This window comes from Dermacentor andersoni, chromosome 3 (assembly GCF_023375885.2).
Source record: "Dermacentor andersoni chromosome 3, qqDerAnde1_hic_scaffold, whole genome shotgun sequence".
Lineage (NCBI taxonomy): Eukaryota > Metazoa > Arthropoda > Arachnida > Ixodida > Ixodidae > Dermacentor > Dermacentor andersoni.
In genome coordinates this window covers 146,564,832-146,579,223 of record NC_092816.1, presented here as the reverse complement: position 1 = coordinate 146,579,223, position 14,392 = coordinate 146,564,832, and the positions used below count along the sequence as shown (strand labels likewise).

General features: G+C 48.0%; 3 non-coding genes across 3 annotated transcripts; all 3 read right to left on the bottom strand.

Annotated features, from left to right (window-relative positions):
- Positions 1 to 3,321: 3,321 nt before the first annotated feature.
- TRNAF-GAA (transfer RNA phenylalanine (anticodon GAA)) lies at positions 3,322 to 3,394 on the bottom strand. Its single transcript has one exon. It is a non-coding gene; the product is annotated as a tRNA-Phe (tRNA).
- A 249-nt stretch (positions 3,395 to 3,643) lies between these two features.
- TRNAF-GAA (transfer RNA phenylalanine (anticodon GAA)) lies at positions 3,644 to 3,716 on the bottom strand. The gene has a single exon. It is a non-coding gene; the product is annotated as a tRNA-Phe (tRNA).
- Positions 3,717 to 11,630: 7,914 nt separating this feature from the next.
- On the bottom strand, positions 11,631 to 11,702 carry TRNAE-UUC (transfer RNA glutamic acid (anticodon CUC)). The gene has a single exon. It is a non-coding gene; the product is annotated as a tRNA-Glu (tRNA).
- Positions 11,703 to 14,392: the final 2,690 nt, after the last annotated feature.

Here is a 14,392-nt window from a genome sequence, read left to right as displayed (position 1 = left end):
TGGTACCTTTTTACGTTCATAGGCTTCTGTTCTCACTTGTAACAAGAATTGAGAAACATCTTGTTTAAATGTTTTATAGAAGGCAGCGTTCAGCCCATCTGGCCCCGGGGCTTTTCCAGACGGAATGTCCTCTACTGCTTGCTCGATCTCTTCCAAAGTAATGGGCAATTCAAGACGTTCCCTTACATCATCATCGAGTGTTGACATTAGTCGCAAAAAATTCCCTTCAAACCCTTGCGCATGCTCGCGCCTACTTCTAAATAATTCAGCAAAGTATTCCATAAGAGAGCGCTGTTTATCGCTAGGGTCACTTGTAATGTGCCCCTCGTATCTTATTTGCCTGATTTCCTTTTGGCAAGCGTACCTTTTTTCGTCTGATAGCGCCCGCTTTGTAGGCGCTTCACCTGCCCACAAGTTAGCGCTCCTTGAGCGTATAATTGCTGATCTGTACCTGTCAGTGTCAATTCTTTCAATCTGACACTTCACGTCTTTTATTTCTTTACTGAAATTTCCTGGCTGATTGCTTTCCATGCTAACCAACCACTCAAGTTGTTCACGAGGTTCTTTTTCTTGTTTATACCGAATTGCGCTACTCTTTTCTATTGCTTTAGGCTTCACACGTTCTTTGAAATTTTCCCATTCAACTGCAAAGTAGTCCGTTTGCGCAGCTAGTACACCGTCAAAATCAGTTTTAATTTCCTTGACAAATTCTTCATCGTCTAAAATTTTCTCATTTAATTTCCAAAGGTACCAATTAAAGCGTGATTTCCTTCCTTTCGTTCCAAAGGTCGCACTGACAAGGCAGTGGTCACTAAACGACAAAGATTTTACATCATAGGCAGTGCATAGTGGCACGAGATCAACAGAAACATACAGCCTATCTAATCTTGCGTGACTGTCGCATTGAAAGTGCGTGTATTCAGGCCGTGTTCCAACCGAAAAGACACTTCCAATGTCCTCCAATAAATAATCGTGCACAAATTCAGTCAACAATTCAGCGCTCTTGTCCCTCACTGGTCTACACTTCACTCGGTCAGTAGCAGCACAGACACAGTTAAAGTCTTCCAATAGAAGCAACACCTTGTCGCAATTCAAGTGCGGCTCAATGGAATAAAAAAAACAATTACGCTCATTTTCAACATTCGGGGCATAAACAAACAAAACGCGCCACTGGAAGTTCGAGAAAGAAAAATCAACAACCAAGAGGAGGCCACTTTCACATGCAAATACAGACTCCACGCATTAGCTAATGTGTTGCGAATGAAGGGAAGGCACCCACCCGATGCCCCAACAGAGTGACACACACACACACACACACACAAACACAAACACAAACACACACACACACACACACACACACTTCAAAGTTGGCGCGGAAAGGGGACACCATGCGGTCAGCATGTTCTTGCGACTCTATCTTTGATTCTTGCACAGCTATTAGGTCAAGGTCATTATCAAGAAGCAGGCTATTAAGCTGACATTGCCGCCTTCGTGCTCCCAGCCCTCTAACATTCAAAGTTGCTACTCGCAATGGGGCTCTGAGCTCAACTACCATACGTTTACGTAATAAAAGGGAGCCTGACCCGCATGGTGCCTACCTCTGTCGACCATGTGACTCTCCCGACTGATGTTCCACAATGATGTTCCGTTTGACTGTCTGGCCACCCAAAGGGTTCTCTGGTGGTTGTCTGGAAGTGGTCTGAGGCACTTCCTCGTCGTATCCTCCACTTTGCATGCGCGCAAACACGAAACGTCAGCCAAGAACACTGTGTCGGTCGACACACAACCGACGCTTACATTCCACAGAACAGAGAAAAAAAATTACGGAGGCGGTTTACCCGCCTGCCGTGACTCGGCCAAAAGGTTTGGCCGCGGCTTCAACGACGAACGTCGACTTCCTGTCGTTTTTGGAGGCGGCTCCCCACTGCTACTACCACCAAGCTGCAGGTTCTCCCCGGCGCTCTCTTCGTGGGACCGCTTTCCAGAGGTTAGGGCAGCCGCTTCATCGTCGGCGTCCATAGCGTAGACAATGCGAGGCTCCACGCGGTCCGGGGTTTTCAGCGAAACTTTCGCAGCGGCCACCGCACTGTGACCGCTGTCGCTTTCGGAGCCACGCTGCACTAGCTGAGATGCCTCCAATGCCGGAGACATCAACGTTGTCGTTGTCTTCTGCTTGGCCAGAGGCGTAAACGAAGGCCGATCTTTCCAGTTTTCCAGTTGTCATCGCTGCCTCTTCTGCGTCCGCCTCATCCATCAAATGCTCCGAGGCATCTTTACTGGTTCCAGGGCCGGCGATGCTCGCATAAGTACGGGGGCACTCGCGGTCTTCGTGAACGAAACGCCGACAAGCTCCGCATCGCGGGACCTTGCACTCCCGACGAATGTGTCCTGTACCTCGGCAGCGAAGACATAACGAAGGCCTTCCAGGCACAACGACGAGCGCCAACTCAGCCCCAGCGTTAAGCTGGTGCGGCAAGTCGTCCCGTTTAACACCAGCTTTCAATTTCAGCGTGACCATCCTGCTCGTTGAGCCTTTTATGACACGCCGTGCACACGCCAGCGCTCCCGCGGGCCACCTCGGAAACCTTTCCGTACGGTGCAAGCGCGACACGCACGTCCTCGTCCGCCACGGTGTGAAGCAGCCAATGGAGCTTGAGACGTACGTCCTGGTTCGCCGGGTCAATAACCAAGCAGCGGCGTTTTTTGACGCGCAGCTCACCGACGCCTGCAATCTTCTTAACGGCATCCGCATCCTTCAGCGTGGTGGCCCAGACATGGCTCATCCGATACGTCCCCAGGGCGATAACACCCGAGAGCAGCGATTGCCTAGCCAACGCGTCTCGAAAATCTTCCACCCGGTAGGGGCGGGCCCTGATATCCGCGTGCAAAAAAGCAGTATTTAAAACTAAACGCCCGGTTGGGAAATTTGGCAGAACAACCTGGTAGTCGTATTCCATTTCCATAGCCATGTTACCGCGGCCAGAACTGGCCGCTGAAGCCGCTCCAACGGAGCCCGTCATCAAACGTCCGTCACGCTTGGTGGCCGGAAGCAGCAACTGAGCTATTTCGGCGGAACGAGTACAGATACGATGAGGCGCTACGCGATGGCTGGCTTCCCGCGAACGGCCGTCTAACGTATCCGCAGTAAGGAAACTTCTTTTAAAAAGATTCGCTCGACCATTTGCTGTACACTACGCACGCTTCTATTAAAGTTGAACAGTGGCGTATCGCGGAAGCAACAGAAAAGCTCACAATGCAGTCTCAATTGCCAGTTGTATTGTTATGTACAACGGATGAAAAAAAAAACCCACAGTATGAACATGCCGAAACCCGGGATCGAACCAGGGACCTTTAGATCTTCAGTCTAACGCTCTCCCAACTGAGCTATTTCGGCAGAACGAGCACAGATGCGATGAGGCCCTACACGATGGCTGGCTTCCCGCGAACGGCCGTCTAACGTATCCGCAGTAAGGAAACTTCTTTTAAAAAGATTCGCTCGACCATTTGCTGTACACTACGCACGCTTCTATTAAAGTTGAACAGTGGCGTATCGCGGAAGCAACAGAAAAGCTCACAATGCAGTCTCAATTGCCAGTTGTATTGTTATGTACAACGTATGAAAAAAAAAAACCCACTATGAATATGCCGAAACAGGGGATCGAACCAGGGACCTTTAGATCTTCAGTCTAACGCTCTCCCAACTGAGCTATTTCGGTAGAACGAGTACAGATACGATGGGGCCTGGTAGTCGGTTTCCTGTTCAATAGCTCTGTTCCCGCGGCCAGAACTGGCCGCTGAAGCCGCTCCAACGGAGCCCGTCATCATACGTCCGTCACGCTTGGTGGCCGGAAGCAGAATCCATCCTAGCCACTAGACCATGCCGGATTTTTTTTTAAACTTTTATTCAGAAAAGGCATGTACATACATAAAACCCACCTTGGTCTGCGTGACCAGTGTGGTCGATTAAACATTTTTCATTCGTACCAACTCAACAAGTACCAAAATCCAATCTGGTGGCTCGGTTAAAGTACGATATTCCTCGCGCATGTAGGTTATGCTCTCTATAAAATTTTCTCTGGCTGACTTTGCTTTGGGTCTGCGTGCCTGACTCCCATTCTTGTGATCCAAGGCTATGTAGCCCCAATATCATGATCATGTCATAGGGGAAGCTGTTTTCATTCTGTACTGAGAGATATCGAATTCCGTGTGGTGTTATCGGTTACTCCTTCTTCACGGTTGGTTGCACAACATCCGAAAAAAAAAAAGACTGGATCCAAACAATCAATAAAAGTGTGTTCGATTGTTTCTGGCTTGTTGCACAAGAGGCAGTTTGTTGTGCACGGTACAAATATTCCCTTTTCATCGAGCCATGTTTTTTCAGGGAGTGTATTTGTGTGTAATTTGAAAAATAATGTTTTAACAGCTCCTCTAACAGTCATTCTTCTAACTCTCTTTAATACATCTTGCCCTGGGTCTCCAATGTTTAGTGATCTGTATAATGGGACTGGCATCATTACATCGATTAAATCTTTATATAGTTTCTTTCTTGGTACAAGGCTCAGGTACTCGAATGAGAAGCGTGTTTTAAGTATCATAAATGACGTAACTAATTCTCTCAAGTAACCTTTTACACCACAGTCGATTGCAGTCGCATTAGACACAACAAATTCAGGCAATACATTCTTAAAGCACATATGCATCATCGCTCTCAAAAACGGGTCTCTCTGGTCCCGCAGGAACATAAAACGCGGCACATTTTGTCGGATGAACAGATGAGAAAGGCCGAGGCCTCCGTCTTTCACTGGGCGAAATAGATTAGTACGGCTGATTCTTTCCCAATTGGAGCCCCAAATAAAGACCGCAAATATTCGGTGCAGTTTCTGCACGTGGACGCGTGACATTGACAAAAAGTGCAACACATACCACACTTTGGCAATCAAAAAAAAAAAAAACATTGCACGCACTCGCCCGAGCAAACATCGATAATTCGCGGCCTTGCCACCCTCCAACTTTTTCTCACCCTTGGCGTCAGGTCATCCCAGTAGTCTGCAGTTTGGTTGTATTGCTCAAGAGGCACGCCTAAATAAGTAGAAGGACTTGTTGCTCACGTGATGCTCGCAAATCATTCTGGTTTAAAGTCCCATATTCCGTGCCAGGAACCGACACTTTTTTCCCCGTTTATCGCGGAACCTGTCTGTTTCCAAAAATCTTTGGTGACGCTTATGGCTTCTTCTATGCTATTGCGGTCAGTGCAAAAGATTCCTACATCATCAGCGTAGGCAAGGATTTTCACATGATGCGTCTGAAGCCTGAAACCATGTACTTTTTCATTAATAATAAGACTGAGGCAGAAGGGTTCAAGACAAAGAGCGAAAAGCAGCGATGACAACGCACATCCTTGTTTTGTAGATGACCGGACGTCAATACTCTGGGTGAGATTCTTGTTAACTATGATGCGTACAGTACATTACATTACAAGAACTTTATTTGAGTCCTGAGGAACTGTGACCTCGGGGAGCCAAAACCGAAGGCTCCCGAAAGATCAAGTCGGTGGCTCCGCCCACGATGGAACCGGGAGATCAAGTCCCGCCGCAATGTCGTGGGCCCTCTGGACAGCCTGCAGTTGCATGTGGAGATTGCTGCTCTTGAGAGATTCCTGCCATTGTTCTTTCGTGATGGGTGGAGAGGCGTTAAGGGCTGGGCACAGCCAGAGCATGTGGTCAAAGTAGCATGAGTCATGACCACATTTGGGGCACGACTGTGAGTGTTCAGGATCTATCTTGTTAAGGGACCGAGGAGTGGGATACGAACGGGTTTGCAGGAGTCTTAGTGTGGTAGCCTGAGGTTTGTTCAATTTGGGGTGAGGGAGTGGAAATGCCCTCCTGCCTAGTCGATAATGGGAAACAATTTCATGGAATGTACATAATGGATCTTTGTGGATGTTGACCTCGTTCCAAGCCTGGCTACCCGCGACAGCGCGGTGCGTGAAATCGCGCGCTCTCCGGTGGGCCTGTTCGTTAGGATTACATCCAAGCGGGTTAATTGAGCTATCTAGATGGGCTGGGAACCACGAGATTTGGTATCCTCCTTCGCTACTCTCCCTAGTCCTTTGAAGTACTTTGATCACAATACTGTACGCCTGTTCAGATATGAGGGCGGACAAGAAGGATCTAACCGCTGTGCGCGAGTCCGAGAAGACGATAACGGGAACTTTTGAGCTGTGAAAAGCCAGAGCGATCGCCGCTTCCTCCGCCACATGGGTAAACTTATTATAAACAGAGGCTGCATTGACCAGGTTGCCCCTCGCGTCTACCACCGAGACAGCGAACTTATCTCCACTGTCATATCTGGCAGCATCGACAAAGAGGGAATCTAGTTTCTGCTGATTGATCTTTTTAAGGATGGACTTGGCTCTCGCGAATCTTCTACCCTGGTTATGCACTTGGTGGATGTTTCGCGGGACGGGGTCAACCATGATGCGAGCTCTAGTTTCCCGGGTCAAGCTAACTTTGGTCGCCGGTTCATGTCTAGGTTGGATTCCTGCTTCTTCTAAAATCTTAATCCCCGGCTTAGTGGATGAAAGCCTCATTATCTGAGCCGCTGTGTGAGCTTCTATTAGCTCATCGATGGTGTTATGGAGTCCTAGCTCCAGCAGCTTCTCAGTGCTTGTGGACTGCGGAAGGCCGAGCACGCGCTTGAGGTCGGTTCTGATTAGGGAGTCGAGCTTGGCATTTTCCGCTTTACCCCAATTAAGGTACGGCGCGATGTAGATGACATCACTCAGGAAGAATGCCTGATAAGCTCTGAGCAAATTATCCCCTTTAAAACCGCCTCTTCGATTTGAGACGCGGGCTACAAGTCTTATGACATTACTAGCCTGTCCAGTGAGCCTGTTGAGGGCCGTCGAGTTACAGCCCTTGGCATCAATGAGGAGACCTAGTATCTTGACCGAGTCCTTCCTCGGTATTGGATGCCCATCTTTAGCTCGAATTTCTATCGGCAGAGTTTCCAGAGGCGCAAGATTTCTGACCTCCTGTCTGGACTGGCGGTATAACAGTAGCTCTTATTTGGCGGGGGAGAGTTCAAGGCCCGTGTTTGAAAGAAAATCTTCGGTAGCCTCCAACGCGCTTCGTAACGAGTGTTCGAGCATGGCTAGCGATCCGCCCGGCGCCCAGATCGTAATATCGCCCGCATAAATGACGTGACCTACGTTCGGTATTGCAGCGAGGCGAGTGGAGAGTTTGTGCATGGCTACATTAAATAAGAGTGGGGAGAAGACTGAGCCCTGCGGGGTGCCGCAGGTGCCTAGTTCGTAGGGTCCCCCCGTGACCATGCCTAGTCGGAGGTGTGCCTTGCGATCCGCGAGGAAAGATCTGGTGTAATCATGATACAGTACAATCATTATAAGCCATGTTTAAACCTTCTAATAACACTTTGCCAACATTGAGATGCTCAAGCACAGAAAAGACCATCGTGTGCGACACGGTCGAAAGCCTTAGCGAGATCGAGTTGTAACATAGCAACTCGTCCCGAGATGGCATCACAACATTCTAGAGCGCTGCGGGCTACATGCACATTTGTACATATCGAACGTCCTTTTATTCCACATGTCTGGGGCGGTCCAACGAGAAGCATAACGCTTTGCAAACGTTTAGCTAAAATTTTGGCATAGATCTCATATTCCACGTTTGTAAGAGTTATTGGGCGATAGGCTCCTACTGATAAAGGTCTAGTTGGATCATCTGACTTCGGTATCAAAACAATATGGGCAGCGCGGAAGGAAGGCGGTAACCATTTTTCCTCATAGGCTTCGCCAATAATCTTATGCAAAATTGGGCTTATTTCTTCAATGAATATTTTGTAAAAGGCTGCTCCTATTCCATCCGGCCAAGGTGTCTTTCCTGGAGTTAATTCTTTTATGGCACTTCTCACTTCCTCTATACTTATTGGCTGTTGTAATCGTGTCTTACGTTCTTCATCGAGATTAGGCATTAGATTAAAAACCTCGGTGCTCAGCCCAGTTTTATCACCTCTTTTATTCGCAAATAATTCGCTGAAATGGTCGACAAACGTCTGCTCAATTTTACTCCTGTCTGATGTCTGTTCGTTACAGCAGTTGATCTGTTGTATTTCGTTTTGAGCCGCGTATTTTCTTTCGTCACACATCGCTCGCTTGTTGGGCGTTTCACCCAACCATATCTTTTCGGCTCTCGCCCTTATCACTGCTGCCCTGTACTTTTCCGTTGCAATAACTTCTAGTTTGCTTTTCACTTCGCGAATTGCTTTTATATATATACCCACCCGTGTGGCTCTTTGGATGTCATTTAATTCTTTTTGTTACACACTCCATAAATTTTTCATATTGTAAAAGTTTCACGTTGAACTTCCCCAAAGCCCAATTAAAATGTCTTTTTCTGAGGTTGCTTCCTAGTGTAGTCATGACAAGGCTATGGTCGCTGAATGACACATGTTCACTTCATTGTGGCCACAATCTCTTGCAAGGTCAACTGTGACATAGATTCCATCCAGCCTAGCACAGCTTCCGTGCTGGTAATGGGTATAGATAGGGCTACTTCCTCTTAACCATAAATAACCGAGGTCTTCTAAATAATATTCCTGGAGCAGTGAAACAAGCACTCGCTAACTTTTATCTCGTTCAGGGGTGTTCTTCGCTCGATCTTCGGCCAAACATCTACAATTAAAATCACCAAGCACAAATAAGTATTTATGACTCTTTAAAAATTCTTCTAGCTCTTCAAACAAAACAAGACGCTCATAATCGATGTTTGGTGCATATATACAGATAACACGCCATTCCCTTGCGCAGTAAGAAAAGTCAACAACAAGCAACCGTTCCGCCTCTGACGCAACTACTTTCTCACCTTCAATGCCCACGTTGTTCCTTATATAAACTGCACAACCACCGGAGGTGCCTATCGCATGGCTAACACAAACATTGAAGTGCCTTCGAAAAGTTACCACCATCCGATCCGTCTGCTCCTCACTTTCTATCTTTGTTTCTTGCACGGCTACTATGTATAAGTTATGTTCCAGAAAAAGTCGGTTAAGTTGATTTTGCCGTTTCTTAGTCGCCAATCCCCGTACATTCAAAGTGGCAACACGTAAGGGAAGAGCAAAGTTTTTCGTCCTTAATTTGTGAAGAGCACTTGGATCGCGCAGTGTTTACCCCAGAAGGCAAGGATGCAGTGGAGTCTTCACTCAGTTGCGGCAGTAGTGGATCAGGATGAACTCGCTGCCCCTCGCCTGCCTCCTCAACCGAAGTTCGGTATCTCGACGGGACAGCATCGTCTAAGCGGCGTCGCTTATTCGGTCCCATCTTGCTCACTCACCGAGGGGAAGCGAGTTCCCGCCTTTAATCCGGTGGTTTATCCACCAGGCGTCTATCAGGAGGAATGTTCGGTTTCGGCTTTAACGACGTTCGTCTCGTGAACGCCGTTTTCACAGGCGGCCCCCGCCACCTGCACCACCCAGATGGTCTGGTTCGCCGACACTGTCGCTGTGCATGCGCTTTGCCGACGCCTCTACAATGCCTTCCATTGTTCGACACTGCACTGTCGGTGTTTCATTTGGCGGCGTCACCATAGCTTCACCAGAAGATTTCCCTTGATGGCATTTTCCATTCATTTTGTTGTGCACATCGTCACTATTTCCACCGGCCGGATTTTTTTCATAAGTTTTTGTTTCACTAGCTGGCTCACGTTGCTGTACCGCTACCGGAGGCGTTTCCACAGCTTTTTGTTCCTTCGTCACCGTGGCGGCTCTTTCTTTAGCTTCAGCCTCGTCCATGATATTGTCCATTAGGTCAGCGTCCTTTCTGTGGCCCGTTATATTTGCGTACGTGGGCACGCACTCGCTTTCGTCATGGCTGAAGCGTCGGCACCGTGAACATCGCGGGATCCGGCAGTCGCGGCGGATATGCCCTTTACCCTGGCAGCGCAAGCAAAGTGGCGCCTTGCCTGGAATAGCGACGAGAGAAGGCTCACCAGCGACACGTACTTATAAAGAATGTCTTCAGTCGTGACCCTGGCCTTCAGCTTGTTGTTCAGCACGCGTGTTGTCGTACCTTTTTCAGAAATGCCAAGGACACGCCAGCGCTCCTTTGTCGTTTCCATCACCTCGCCGTATGGCTCAAAGCCCACACGGATTTCGTCGTTCGTCACATTAGAAAGGGCCCAGGGGATTTTCACTCTGACATCTTCGTTGTTCGGGTCTACTACTAGACATTTTCTGCCTTTCACAGTAATATTCCCCGTGGTCAACAACTTCTTCATGCTTTCATGGCTCTTGAACGCAACAGCCCACACATGATTCATCTGAAATGCTCCTAGGGCGTCAACCTCAGGCAGCAGTGCCGCCGTGCAAAAAAAGTGTATTCAAAACAATACGACCTTTTCGCAAATGAGGCAGCAGCACTTGGTAGTCCTGGCTGTCTTCCATGTAGTCCCTGTTTCCGCGGCTAAACTGGGCCGCTAACACCGCCCCGTTGGAGCACATGAAAAACACGTCCGTAGGCTTTCGCGGTCGGAAGTGTAACCCTAATAGATCATGCCGGAGAACGGGCAACGGCATAGAACCCTTCAACTTACTGGAAAGAAAGTGCGAAATAAAAAGAATTATAGACGACGACCGCAAAAGCCAAACTAAAATACTTCCCACACCGGGAAGCGAACCCGGGCCTGCTGGGTGAGAGCCAGGTATCCTAGCCACTAGGATACCTTCTGCCACACCTGCCATCGCTTGCTAAACTCATCTTCGCCGCCCAGCGACGAACTTGTATACGCAAAAGCATCACAAAAGTGCGTCCACGCGGGTTTTGCGTTTTCTAGACCTAGGACGTAATCAGTTTGGGATCTCCAAATTGCATAGAAATTTAACCTAGCAATAACAGAGTTTCAACACTGTTGTTATTTTTGTCATCTTCTAGTGTCAGATATTTTACGTTATACCAATTTGGGCATATCTGCACGTCAAACACAATTCGTATGTTGTGCCAAAATAGTACTGCGTTTGTACAAAACAAAAATACGTGCTGCAATGATTCTGGATAGGGACAGAGCGGGCAGTCCGTTGACCACGGCACGAAGAAACCCTTGTTACGTAGCCATGTTTTTACAGGTAGGACGTCGACATGTAACCTAACAAAGAAATCCTTAATCGCTGTTCTTACAGGATACGTTAGTAGACGCTTGAAAACGTCAGACTCCAGCTGGCTTCCAGCTCGAGACCGATATAGTGGTGGTGAGTATAGCACATCTATAGTGTTCCAGTACAGACTCTTCCGTTTTACATTTTTTAGGTACTCCTGAGAAAAACGCTGCTCGAAGAAGCGAGCTGCCTGCTCCACCTCCCTGTATAATTTTAGGGTGCGGGCTCGTGGGACTCCTTAGGCACCTTCGATCCATTCGGCTAAGTACCCCCCTCCCGATTGTTTGAAAGAATGACGTATAATATGATGGGCTTGGTTTTTGAAAAAAAGGTACCTGTGCCTGTAGCCACGAGACCATGCCGGAGGACAGGCAACGGCATAGAACCCTTCAACTTACTCGAAAGAAAGTGCGAAATCAAACAAAATATTATAGACGACGACCGCAAAAAACAAACTAAAATACTTCCGACACCGGGAATCGAACCCGGGCCTCCTGGGGGAAAGCCAGGTATCCTAGCCACTAGACCATGCCAAACTTTCATTCTTTATTGCTTTTTCACAAACACCAGCAAAAAGGATGAAATACAGAATATGTACATATTCTAAAAACACCAGCCACAGCTCGGCCAGTGTAAGGCGCTTAAAAAGGTTTCACAGAAACAAATTGGTCTAGTACAGGTAGCCATTCCGTTGGTTCACATAGTGCTCTGAACATGTCGCGTGTGTGTATAATACTCTCAACAAAATAGTGCCTTGCTGAGTGAGCCTGTATATGACAATGCCTGATATGCCATTCGCGTCTTCCATACGCTATGCATGCAAAGCAGCATTAGCATATCACTCGGCGCTTCCCCTGTTTCTGCACGTGGAAGAAACCGGATTCCAAAAGGGCTTATCGGCAATTCTTTTTTAAGTTGTCTTTGTAGGACGTCCCACAGAAATACGGCGCCGTGGCAGTCCAGAAAAATATGCTCTATGGTTTCCGGCTTAATTACGGATTAAGCATTTTACTGACCAAGGTACAAAGAAACCTTTACTTTGTAACCACGGCTTTACAGGGAAAGTGTCGGTATGTATTTGAAAAAACTTTTTTACTGAGGGTCTCACCGGCATTTTTTTAACACGCTTTAGCACATCGCGCTCAGGACCTAGCCTGTAGGCAGCTCGGTAAACCGGTAATGGTAAAAATACATCAAGAATATCAAGAATAGTACAAACACTTTTTCGTGACACCACACAAGTATTCATATGAAAACCTTGCCTTGAGCAAGGGTACAGAAGTGACTACTTCACTCAAATAAGGGCTGAGCGGTCCAGCTTCCAAAGAAAAAGATGATACGACAAAGTCAGATAAAGGATCCCGCAATCGTGCTTGCATCACAGTTCTCAGAAAAACATCAGTTTGTTCCCGCACAAAGAAGAATCTGCTCACCAGCTGCTTGAAAAATAGGTGTGGGGTCCCTAGCCCACCATTTTTCACCTTATGAAACAAATTGCACCGGCTTTTGCGCTCCCATTGCGATCCCCAAATAAAGGTCGCAAACACTCGGTGCATTTTTTGAACCAAAGTTCTTGCCATGGCCATCACTTGCAACACGTAGAACACTTTTGCAATTAAAAAACATATTACGAACGGAAGCTCTTGCGAACATTGAAAAGTTATGGCCACCTCATTTATCTGTAGCACTTTTGACGCGCTTATTTTCCTCAGACCAATATTCATCAGCATTGCGGTAGTTATTTAGCGGGACACCGAGGTACTTTCCGGGGGAGGCGGTCCAATTCATATTACAGTACACTTCGGGTGTGCCCTGTCAGTTGCGATGCCAAAATCCAAGGCATTTCGGCCAACTGATCGCGCTACCAGTTGCTGTGCAGAACGCCTTAGCTACACTGACAACTTCCTGCACGCTTCTAGCATCAGTGCAAAACGCGGCTATGTCGTCCGCGTACGCTAAGACCTTAATTTCACTGCTGTAAAACGTGCAACTTCGAATACATGGTGTTGCGAACAAACGTAAACAAAAAGGCTCCAAGTATATCGCAAAAAGTAGAGGGGACAACGCAAATCCTTGTTTCACACTCGACCGCACCGGAATTGACATACTTAATTATTTGTTGATCACTAATTTGGCTATTGAATCATGATACACCATTTTAACACCTTCAGTAACTACAGATCCATCATTTACGTGCTCCAGCAATAAAAACAGAACTTCATGTACAACTTTGTCGAACGCTTTATGTAAATCTAGCTGAATCGTAGCTACGCGGTCATGCATTGCGTCACAACATTCCAGAATACTTCTTGCTATGTGTACGTTTGTAAAAATTGTTCTACCTTTAATACCACAGGTTTGATGCGGGCTGTTGGAATCGCACCGCTGGCACGAGTTGTTGGGGTCTCGGTGCTGACGCCCGTTATTGCCAATGGGTCGCAAGCCCCAAGGGTAGCGTTGGCCTGGCGGCCTGGGGCACTGGAAGCATCCGAAGGTCCCGGCAAAGCATGAGAAGACTGGTAACAGAACAACTTGTTTATTCTAACATAGCAAAAGAGCGGCCGGTCAGGTCGACCGAAGTGGAGAGACGGGAGAGCACGCAACTCAACAGTACAAATCGGAGCCTCTCTCCTGGCGTCCGGGGGCAGCTGCTCTTATACCCTCGGCGTCGCGGTCCAAAAGAGAAGGTCACGGGATGAAGGTCACGGGACGGCGGAGCATGACCCCACGACGGCGCGAACTGTCGAGCCGAGAGACCTGCTGAACCGAGTGTAGTGACGCATCGCCAACCTTCACTTGGGGAGCTCCGCTCCCCTGATGCCGCGCTTTGACAAGCGTGGGCACACACACACACACACACACGAAGACACGTGGCACTGAAACACGCCTGGACACGCTTGGCGGGTAGGCGTTGCGGCGGCGTCGGACGGGCCAAAATGTCCGCCGCTTTGAACAAAGCCCCGGCGTCCGTTGCATCCGCGCCGGCATTACCGCGCGTTGTAGGCGAAACGTAACAGGGCCAACAAGGGACTTAATAACGTTTTGGAGCCTTCTAGCTAACACTTTCATGTATATTTTATAATCTGTATTGGTCAAACTAATGGGACGGTAGGACTCAAGTGAAAGTAATTTTGCAGGATCGTCAGTTTTGGGGATCATTACTACGTGCGCTGTCCTGAACGAGAGAGGCGCTTGCTTTTTTTAATAGCATTCAGCGATCACTCGG